The sequence below is a fragment of the Rhipicephalus microplus genome, unplaced genomic scaffold (genome assembly GCF_043290135.1).
Source record: "Rhipicephalus microplus isolate Deutch F79 unplaced genomic scaffold, USDA_Rmic scaffold_14, whole genome shotgun sequence".
Lineage (NCBI taxonomy): Eukaryota > Metazoa > Arthropoda > Arachnida > Ixodida > Ixodidae > Rhipicephalus > Rhipicephalus microplus.
Genome location: NW_027464587.1, coordinates 32,321,316 through 32,331,498, shown reverse-complemented (window position 1 = coordinate 32,331,498; position 10,183 = coordinate 32,321,316).

Below are 10,183 nucleotides of genomic sequence, written 5' to 3'. Positions count from 1 at the left end.
TCCATATTTTTCACCATACGCGGCTCCTGTCATTCTTGCGTAGAAAACAAGTAAAAGACCTTTATGAATTGATTATCGAAAGCTCAACTCTGTCACTGTGCCTGACCAGCAACCTATTCCGCTTATAGACGATGTGCTAAACTACCTGGGATAATCGAAATATTTTTCGACATTATATATCACCTCTGGCTACTGGCATGTCAAAATTAACCCAGAGGAGATCCCAAAAACAGCTTCCCGCACGCGGAATGGCCATTATGAGTGGCTTGTTATGCCTTTCGGTTTGGAAAATGCTCCTGCTGTGTTCAAAAAGGTGTCAAATCAGTTATCAGGAAACGTATCTTGAAGAATGTCGTCAACTATTTTGATGGTATTGTAGTCTTCTCTAATATACTTGCTGAGCACCTACATCACCTCCTAATTCTTTTGCGTGCCCCAAACTAAAGAATATAAAGCATAAACAAAAGAAGTGCCATTTCCCCAAGATGTCAATGAATATCTTGGTCACAGAGTGTCGCATATTGCTTCGCTTAAATGAAGCAATATAGAAGCCATATTGCATTTCCTAAGATCGAAATCCCTGAAAGAGCTTCAACATTTTTTAGGCACCACCAATGTTTACCGCTATTTCATACCACAATTCAGTGACTAAGTTTTGCCACTTACAAAACTGTAATGGACACACCATGTGAACCGCATTCCTCTTGTGAACAAGCTTTTGAGAAAATGAAATACTGTCTGACCAAAGAACCAAGTTGACGAATGTTTTCTTGCAAAAAGCCATGCATTCTTTGTTGCCACGCATCTAACGTGGGCACAAGTGCAGCTCTGAGGCAACGGGATCATGATGTTAAAGAACACCCTGTTGCCTATCACTTGCGCAAGCTACTCACGCACGAAATAAAGTATGCTATTACAAAGCTCGAAGCCCTTGCTATAATGGACGCTTTTGATAAGTGGCAATGCTAACTCAATGGAAGACCTTTCGCTGTTGTCACCGATCATGCTGCTTTACAATGACTCAAAAAGAAAAAAATCTCCACGGCCGGCTTTTTCGATGGTCTCTAAAGCTGTCGGTGTTTGACGCCAACATTCGACATCGAAAAATTCAGCGAAAACATCGACGCAGACGCATTTTCGCGGAGCCCTGTGGTTCAACTTCTTTCATTACCAGAACTTCAAACTTACAAGGATAACCAGCCTCGCTGCAAGTGCACAACGAAAAACGGGGTCACTATCGTGATACGTAAACAAATTTGCAAAGTGTACGTTGTTCTCAAAGTTCCGCTACGCCTTCTGCAGAAACCACACAGCTATTTAGGACACGTCAGAGTAAAGAAAACTCTGGGCTTGTTGTCACCATTCTACTATTGGCCGGAAATCATTGCAGATGTTTCACCCAACGTCCGCCACTGTGGCAGATATCAGCGTGGCAAGAAGCCCAAAACTGTGAGATTCAGATCACTCGAGTCACTACCACCTGCATACCAACCCTCTGATCTTTTAGCAATGAGCAATATAGGTGGATTTTCTAGATACGGCTCCAAGAAGAAGTTTATTCACTTGGTGGTCGACCATGCTACGTGATATGCCAGGCCGTTTCCCCACAAGAATGAAACTTGTGACGCATACATTTCGTGCATCGCCATCACCTTCGCTGCAGGAAAGCCCAAGATGTTCCCATCTGGTTTTTAGCCAGCTTTCACTTCTGGAAAATTCAAGCAGTTCCTAGAACGCAACAGTGTCCACCAATTGTTCACGTTCTTCAAACACCTTCAATTTAATGGCATGAACAAAGTACGAATCAGACTATTGTAACCCGGCTAAAGTGCAAAATGAATGAGCAGCCGCAGAAGTCTTGGGTCAAACATCTTTCAGATGTCGTCGATGAATGCAACGGAACCCCACATGAAGTAACACAATATCCACTATCGTACCTCATGTATGGAATTCCTTCATGCGACGCAATTTTAGACGCACCGATGGATAGCGTGTAAGTAGCAAGGAAAAGTGTAGTCAAGAACACGCTTGCCTACCATGAGAAGAACAATGTTGTCTACGACGAAAAATTCTTACCACAACATCTCCAACCTGGTGAATTGGTCTTCTACAAAACACCTTAGCATCCGAACAAAGGAAAGCTAAGTCAAGTCATGTAAGTACACTACACAGTCCTTCGCAGAGTGTCTCCTGTGAACTGTGAAATCGACCGACGCTTGCTACCGTCAAACAGAACTACCGACATTATGCACGTCAGCAAACTGCATCGCTAGTATTGCCCCAATGAGTTGACGCTCTCTCGCGGGGAGGGGGAAACGTGTGACAGTTCGCGGGTAAATGGGGGAAAGGATGATGAGGAAGACGAAGTGTTAGAATAAACAGGTATTGTGATAGACGCCACCATGCCTCATTCGTTACGCACACACCTATATATATATATATATATACATATATATATATATATATATATATATATATATATATATATATATATATATATATATATATATAAGAAGAAAGTATAGTGGGTGAAAAAATAACCAGCCGTGAGCAGGACTGCTCACGGCTGGTTATTTTTTCACCCACTCTACTTTGTTTTTATTTACATTCCATTGGTTCTAATAAATTCCCTGTAGATTTCTTGGCATTACTGTCTGTTAGATCTCATTAATATTGTGTCAAAACACGGAAAAACGAGCCCTTAGGTATACACTTCTTTACCTTATAAATATATATATATATAGTCCAGTTAATCCTCCATGAGCGGTCACAACGTGGTTTATTTCGACGTTTCGACCTAGAGTGTGGCCTTCATAAAGTATAAAGGTACAGTTTGTTGATGCTCAGCTTTATACAATATCAAATAAGAGGGAAAGGAAAGAGCAAAAAGACAGAAAAAAAGAAAAAAAGAAAGAAATGAGAAAAGAAAAAAAGAAGAAAAAAAGAAAAAGAAGAGAAAAAAGAATACAAGGTGGTCTCCACTCGGGCGCCCCCCTTCCACTATTCCTTCCACTTCCCCTTCATCTTTCTCCTCTTTCTCCCCTTCACCTTTCTGATGTCAGTGGTCTGTGTATGCTTCTTTTCACTAACGCATTCTTCCCGACCAGACGGCGCCTCCTGGCACTGGCGGTTCAGTGTGGGGCAAAAAAGAGCTTTCTTAGGAAGTTCTAAGCCTTTAACTACTCGGAGTCCTGTCAACATTTCGTCGTAGAAAGAGGGGTACCGCGTATTAGGGCAGAGGCTGGTAAGCGGGCATTTTAGGAAGTTTTAAGCCTTTAACTACTCGGGGTCCCGCCAACATTTCGTCGTAGAAAGAGGGGTTCCGCGTATTGCGGCAGAGGCTGGTAAGCGGGCGCAATGCGAATTCCTTGCCCGCTTCTGGATTACGCGTGCAGTGGGGGCCTCCCGGCTGTGCACAGGGTTGCTGTTGGGCATGTCATGCATGGCACGATTGAATGGGTAGTAAAATAAAACAGAAAACAGTCGACAGCTGCACTTAGGAGGAGTAGTTACACTTGGAATTGTTTTGAGTTGTCCAGTGCCCTTCGCAGCTGCAGTGCCGTGAACTCAGTTACTATTTTCATAATTGCCGTTATTGTTTTCTAATGCTTTAATTGCCGCAAGTGTTCTAGGATTCTCATTTATTCCTCTATCGAGGGTGTTAAATCGGTTGATAAGGTATGACTCTCGTTGTTCACGTTCTCGATTTGATTTATATCCCGTCTCTAAGAGCGTTACTGATAGTTTGTCGAATGCATGGTCGGGAAGATTGGGATGTTTTGATAGAGGTAGACTTGGGGCTCATTTCGCATGGGCTCTGTGAATATTGAAGCGAATCCTAAATGGTGTTTCTGCTTGTCCGATGTACTGCATACCACACACGTTGCATTCGAGTAGATATACCACATTAGAGGAATCGCATGTTAGGTTTCCTCGTATGTTAATCAAAAACTTGGTTTGTGTGCTGATTGCTTGGTGTGTTTCTCGCATCACCTTACATACAAGACATCGTGGCTTTAAACAAGGTCGGCATGAAATATTGGGGGGTGATGTGTTAATTTGAGAGTGGACAAGTGTGTCTTTGAGGGGACGTGGTCGTCGGTAAATGACGCCTGTAGCGGATGGAAATGCCCGTTTCAGACATTCACTTTGTTGCAGAATGTTGTAATGTCGTTTAAGGATTTTGTTTACATTGGGGAAGTTTGTGCTGTAAGTCAAGTAAAGGTTTGTTTGTTGTGGGTCTTCTTGCGGTAAGTCTTCACGCTTTAATAAGTAAGTCTTCACGCTTTAGTTTTCTTGCTTTTTGAACAGCGTCATTAATTAGATGCGGGGGGTATCTTTGTTTTTCAAGCATAAGTTTTAGCCTCTGTGAGCTCGTGTCAAAGTCAGCGTCTTTAAAGAAGATTAGCTTAAACCGATGAGCCTGGCTGTATGGAATACTGTTTTTACAGTAGCGTGGGTGATCGCTTTGGTAATGGAGGTATTGTTGTCGATCCGTTGGTTTGCGATATAGGGTTGTAGAGATCCGTTGGTTTGCGATAAAAGGTTCTATGTATCTTCTGTATAACATTGGTTTCAAGGAACTTTGTGCAAGAAATTCAGATTCTAGCTTTCCCATAAATATGTTGGCATAATTAGGCCCGTTTTGGAGCCGATAGTGGTCCCGCTGATTTTTCGAAAATACTCTTGGTTAAACTCAAATGAATTTAGTTCGAGGACCATCCTCGTCAAAGTTGCAATGGCAGAGAAATCTGAGGTGTTAGATTGTCTATGGTTTGTGTACATGTTTTGTAATCCAGCTATGCAGTCATCGTGAGGAATATTTGTATATAATGAAGAGACATCAAGAGTAACCGAGTACGAGTTTTTCGGCACACAGAGACCTGCAATGTCTCGAAGAAAATGTGTGGTGTCCTTTATGTACGACGCGAGGGTGCATGGAATGTGGCTTATTAGTTTGTCCACGTACCCTGATATGGGTTCAGTTATTTACCGACGCCTGATATGATTGGTCGAGCTTGGTTACCAGGTTTATGAATTTTCGGAGGCTGTAGAAGCGACCTGTTACATATATATATATATATATATATACATATTTTGAGCATTATTTATGCGTCCCATGTTTTCATCTGTAAATACTCATCATCACCAGTCAAGTTTAGGTTGTGGGGCACATACTCGAGTCAATAAAAGGAGATTCTCGAGTGTTCTCGACGCCATCTTACAAGTGGTGGAGAGTGCTGCCCGGTTCCTGCGTCCTCTCGCGTTCTCGGACACCCCAGCGTCTTCTAGAACACATTTCTGGAGCTCCGTTCAGGCCGCCGCCTAAACGACCTGGGTCCGGTAATGTCGCAAGCCACCCGGTCCAGCGTGCCAGCTTCGCCACCGCTCCCACCGGCAAGAAACCCTTCTCACCTGGTCACCAGCCCTCAAAAGGATCCTCCGCTGTTCGCAGGGCTTCCGGGTGAAGACGTTGAAGACTGGCTAGAGGAGTATAACCGCGTGAGTGTTATCAACAACTGCGATGAGCCTGCCAAACTCACCCACGTTGCATTCTATTTGAGCGGTGTCGCAAAAACGTGGTTTTTCAACCACGCCACAGATTTCCGACATGGCCCGCCTTTACACGTCAGCGCCGCCAGATTTTCGCCAACAAGTTAATGCGCTCGGATATCGCCAAAAAGAGGCTTGGTGCACGTGCTCAACGCCCTGGCGAGTCTTACACTTCTTACATCGAAGATGTTCTCGCCCTTTGCCGCCGCATCGACAACAATATGGCAGAAAACGACCGTGTGCGCCACCTGCTAAAAGGAATTGTGACTGTCGCTTTTAATGCGCTTGTGGTGCAAAATCCTCAAACCGTAGCCGATGTTGTCGCTACCTGTCAGCGCCTTGAGGAGCTTCAGACCACTCGGGTACAACCTGATATGTCTGATCTGAGCTCAAGTCATGATACAACAGAGCTGCGTGCACTGATCCGCTCTATCATCCGCGAGGAACTTCACGCACAGGCTTCACCTCGCCACCTCGATATCCGAACGACGCCACCCGCTACTAGTTTGCGCAACGTCGTGAGGGAGGAACTGGCCTTGATGACTAGTACACCAGCTCCGAGTTCACATCCCATGCCCAGTTATGCTCACGTTGCCGCAACGACACCTACGCCCCACCAGAGCCTGGCCTCGATGACTGTCACACCTGTCCCGAGCTCATATCCTGTGGCCATGCCAACGTATGCTCAGGTTGCTGCTAGGACGCCTGCACCCCAGCAAAGCCCAATGCAGCTACCAGCGCCCGAAGAGCATGGTTCGCTCAACTCACTCGCACCACGACCATCTTTCCAGCCTTACAACGCCTGGCGCAGTTCGCGGCCGACTTGCTTCTATTGCGGCATCCGTGGTCATATTTCAAGGTTTTGCCGACGCCGTCAGCAAGACGAACGACGAGGCTACGATAACCTTGAACGGGACGACTTCTACGCGACTAGACCCCCCTATCGTCGGCTGTATCCGAACAGCACACGTCGGTCGCCGTCTCCGCAGAACTTTGACCCAGTTGGCAGTTTCCGGTTCTCACGTCGTCGCTCACCTTCACCGATGCGGCGTTCTTCTTCTCCTCTCCGACCTTCTACTTCAATTCCCGACCGCCAACTGGAAAACTGAACAGTGCAGCTTCGGGAGGGAAAGCTGCATCTTTCGAACTGCGTCAAACTCCTCCGGACCGCCCGTCGAATGTTTTATTGGTGTATGTTGAAGGTATACAGACAGAGGCACTGGTGGAAACAGGCGCATCACTTTCCGTAATTCGTGCAGACTTTTGTGCCCGCTTGAAAAAAGTTAGGACGCCCTACGATGGTCCTCCCCTTCGTGTCGCAGATGGAGTCCCTATTCAGCCTTCAAGTGTTTGCACAGTCCGTGTTTTCATAGATGGCATCATTCACCACATTCAGTTTCTTGTACTTCCTTTGTGCACTCACACAGTATTTTAGGATGGGACTTCCTTTCTTCGGCATCAGCTTTCATATCGTGTCGTCAGCGAGTCATTCGAATGTCAGCTACTGAGAGTTCATCGGATGTCGATCCATACAGCTTCCGTTTCATTGCTGCTACTGATTGTTTCATTTCGCCAGAAGATGAACAACTTCTAACGATCGCTTCGGATACTATAGTTAATGGTGACGTGTTCATAGCTCCATCAGTTCGCTCGAAACCTGCGGGGCTTACCATAGCACCCGGCCTTGTGCGGTTTAACGACGGTAAAGCATTGGTCACCACCTTGAATCCAACTTCTTCGCCAGTGATGCTGCCCCAGGGCACTGCTGTGAGCTGCTTCGCTGACAGTGAGCCCTTTTCACTGATTCCCCTTCACGCAGAATCACCGCCTTTGTCTGCTACTACTGATATCAAGGCTACCACTGTTACCTTAAATGGCACCATAAGTCCTCACCTCACTGCCGAGCAAAAGAGAGACCTCTTAGCCCTTCTCCAAAAGCACAGCCTTTCGTTTGATGTACATTACAAAGTTCTGGGCCGCACCTCCGTTGCAGAGCACAGCATCGAAACCGAAGGCAGTTCCATTGTACGCCGCCGCCCATACCGTCTCTCTTCGGCTGAACGACAAATCATCGAGAAAAACGTCGCCGACATGCTCAAACGGGATATTATTCAACCTTCATCCAGCTCCTGGTCGTCTCCTGTGATGTTGGTCCGGAAAAAGGATGGCTCTGTCCGCTTTTGTGTTGATTACAGAGCGCTCAATAAGATCACAAAAAAAGACGTATATCCGTTGCCACGCATAGATGATGCCCTGGACTCCCTACAAGGCGCAGAATATTTCTCCAGCCTCGACCTCCGATGCGGGTATCGGCAAATATCTATGCGCGAAGCAGACAAGGAGAAAACAGCGTTTGCGACGCCTGACGGGCTTTACGAATTTAACGTCATGCCCTTTGGCTTATGCAACGCTCCAGCAACATTTGAGCGCATGATACATACTGTCTTACGTGGTCACAAATGGAAAACCTGTTTATGTTATTTAGACGACATCGTCATTTATTCTTCTACTTTTTCTCAGCACCTTAAGCGTTTGGACGAAGTTCTAACGTGCATTTTGAACGCTGGCCTACAGCTCAATAAAAAAAAAAGTGCCACTTCGCCAGCACAAGCATCAAAGTATTGGGTCACCTTGTCAGCAAAGACGGCGTTCGACCTGACCCCGACAAGGTTGCTGCCGTAATTAGTTATCCACGTCCGCGCAATCAAAAACAATTGCGAAGTTTCATGGGCCTGGCGTCTTACTTCCGCCGCTTCATCCGTCACTTTGCTGCCATTGCGGAGCCGTTACACAAGCTTCTGACGTCAGGGACGAATTTCACGTGGACTGACGAGTGCGAGTGTGCTTTCCAAGCCCTTAAGCGTGCTTTGACATCAGACCCCGTCCTCCGTCATTTCGATGAGAGTGCACCCACTTTCCTGCACACAGATGCCAGCGGCCACGGCATCTGTGCTGTCCTCCTCCAGCGCGACGACACTTCAAGTGAGGGAGTAGTTGCGTATGCCAGCCGCGCACTAACACCTGCAGAGCAGAACTACTCGATAACAGAGCAGGAATGTTTCGCTGTCGTTTGGGCCATCCAGAAATTTCGACCTTATCTGTATGGACGCCACTTTACTGTGGTTACCGACCACCATGCCCTATGCTGGTTGTCCTCGCTGAAGAATTTGTCTGGGCGCCTCGGTCGCTGGATACTGCGTTTGCAAGAGTACACTTTTGACGTTGTGTACAGGTCCGGCAAACAGCATCAGGATGCTGACGCTCTCTCTCGCTGCCCCTGGCACCGAGATCACCCCTGGCAGTTGCTGGGTCGCTACCTTTAAACAACAGCGCCCAGTTTGCCGCGTACCAACGTGACGACCCCTACTGTAACCGCATCATCGGATACTTGAATGGCTCGCCTTCTCCACCTAATGCCAGACTACGTCGTCAGCTACGGCTGTTCAAGCTAGAGAACAATGTCCTGCAGCACTATACTTACAATGCGGATGGGCATCGCTGGGTGCCAGTACTTCCCCGTTCACTGCGAAAACAAGTTCTCGAAGCATTGCCCGACGACCCATCAGCTGGACACTTGGGATTTCAAAAGACCTACAACCGCGTTAGGAGCCGTTTCTTCTGGCCTGGTCTTTCTACCTTTGTGGCTAATTATGTCGCTTCTTGCGCACTTTGTCAACGACGGAAACGACCAACTTCAGCTCCTGCTGGCTTATTACAACCCATTTCATGTCCCGACACACCTTTTGCCGTTGTCGGAATAGACCTCGTCAGGCCACTTCCCGTAACGCCAGCGGGCCACCGCTGGATCGTCACAGCTATCGACCACCTCACACGATACGCGGAGACCGCTCCTCTACGCACTAGCTCTGCCTCAGACGTTGCCGCCTTCTTTTTAGAAGCCATTGGGTTGCGTCATGGTGCACCTCGCACGTTGTTGAGTGACCGGAGCAAGGCCTTCATGTCGACAATTCTTGACGAAATTCTAAAAACTTGTGGCACACTTCATAAGACCACATCCGCTTACCACCCGCAGACAAATGGGCTGACAGAGCGGTTCCACCGGACTCTAATCGACATGATATCTATGTACATCGGACCGAACCATGATGATTGGGACAAAATCTTGCCGTTCGTAACATTTGCACACAACACCGCTGTTCAACGAAGCACCGGGTATTCACCTTTCTTCCTCGTCTATGGTCGTGCGCCGACACTCACCATTGACGCCTCTTTCTTCAATGTAATGACAAAAACGTCGACGACTACGCCAGAACATTTCGTCTCAAGGCTTGCTGAGGCACGGCAACGTGCTCAACTCAACACGGAAGCCAGTCTAGAAGACCGGAAGCAACGCTATGACAGCTTTCGTCGAGACGTCACCTTCCGTCCTGGAGATGAAGTACTACTTTGGACGCCTGTTCGCACACCCGGATTGTGTGAAACGTTTCAGTCTCGCTTTCTAGGACCTTACGTTGTTTGTGAAAGAACATCTCCGGTCAATTACCTTGTCACTCCCGTCGAGGCTTCCTCGGACCGTCGTTACCGTGCCTCCAAGATTGTCCACTTTTCACGTCTTAAACCCTTTGTGCGCCGTACCTTTCCCGCCTAAGTCTCGGCCGAGCCGGCCGCT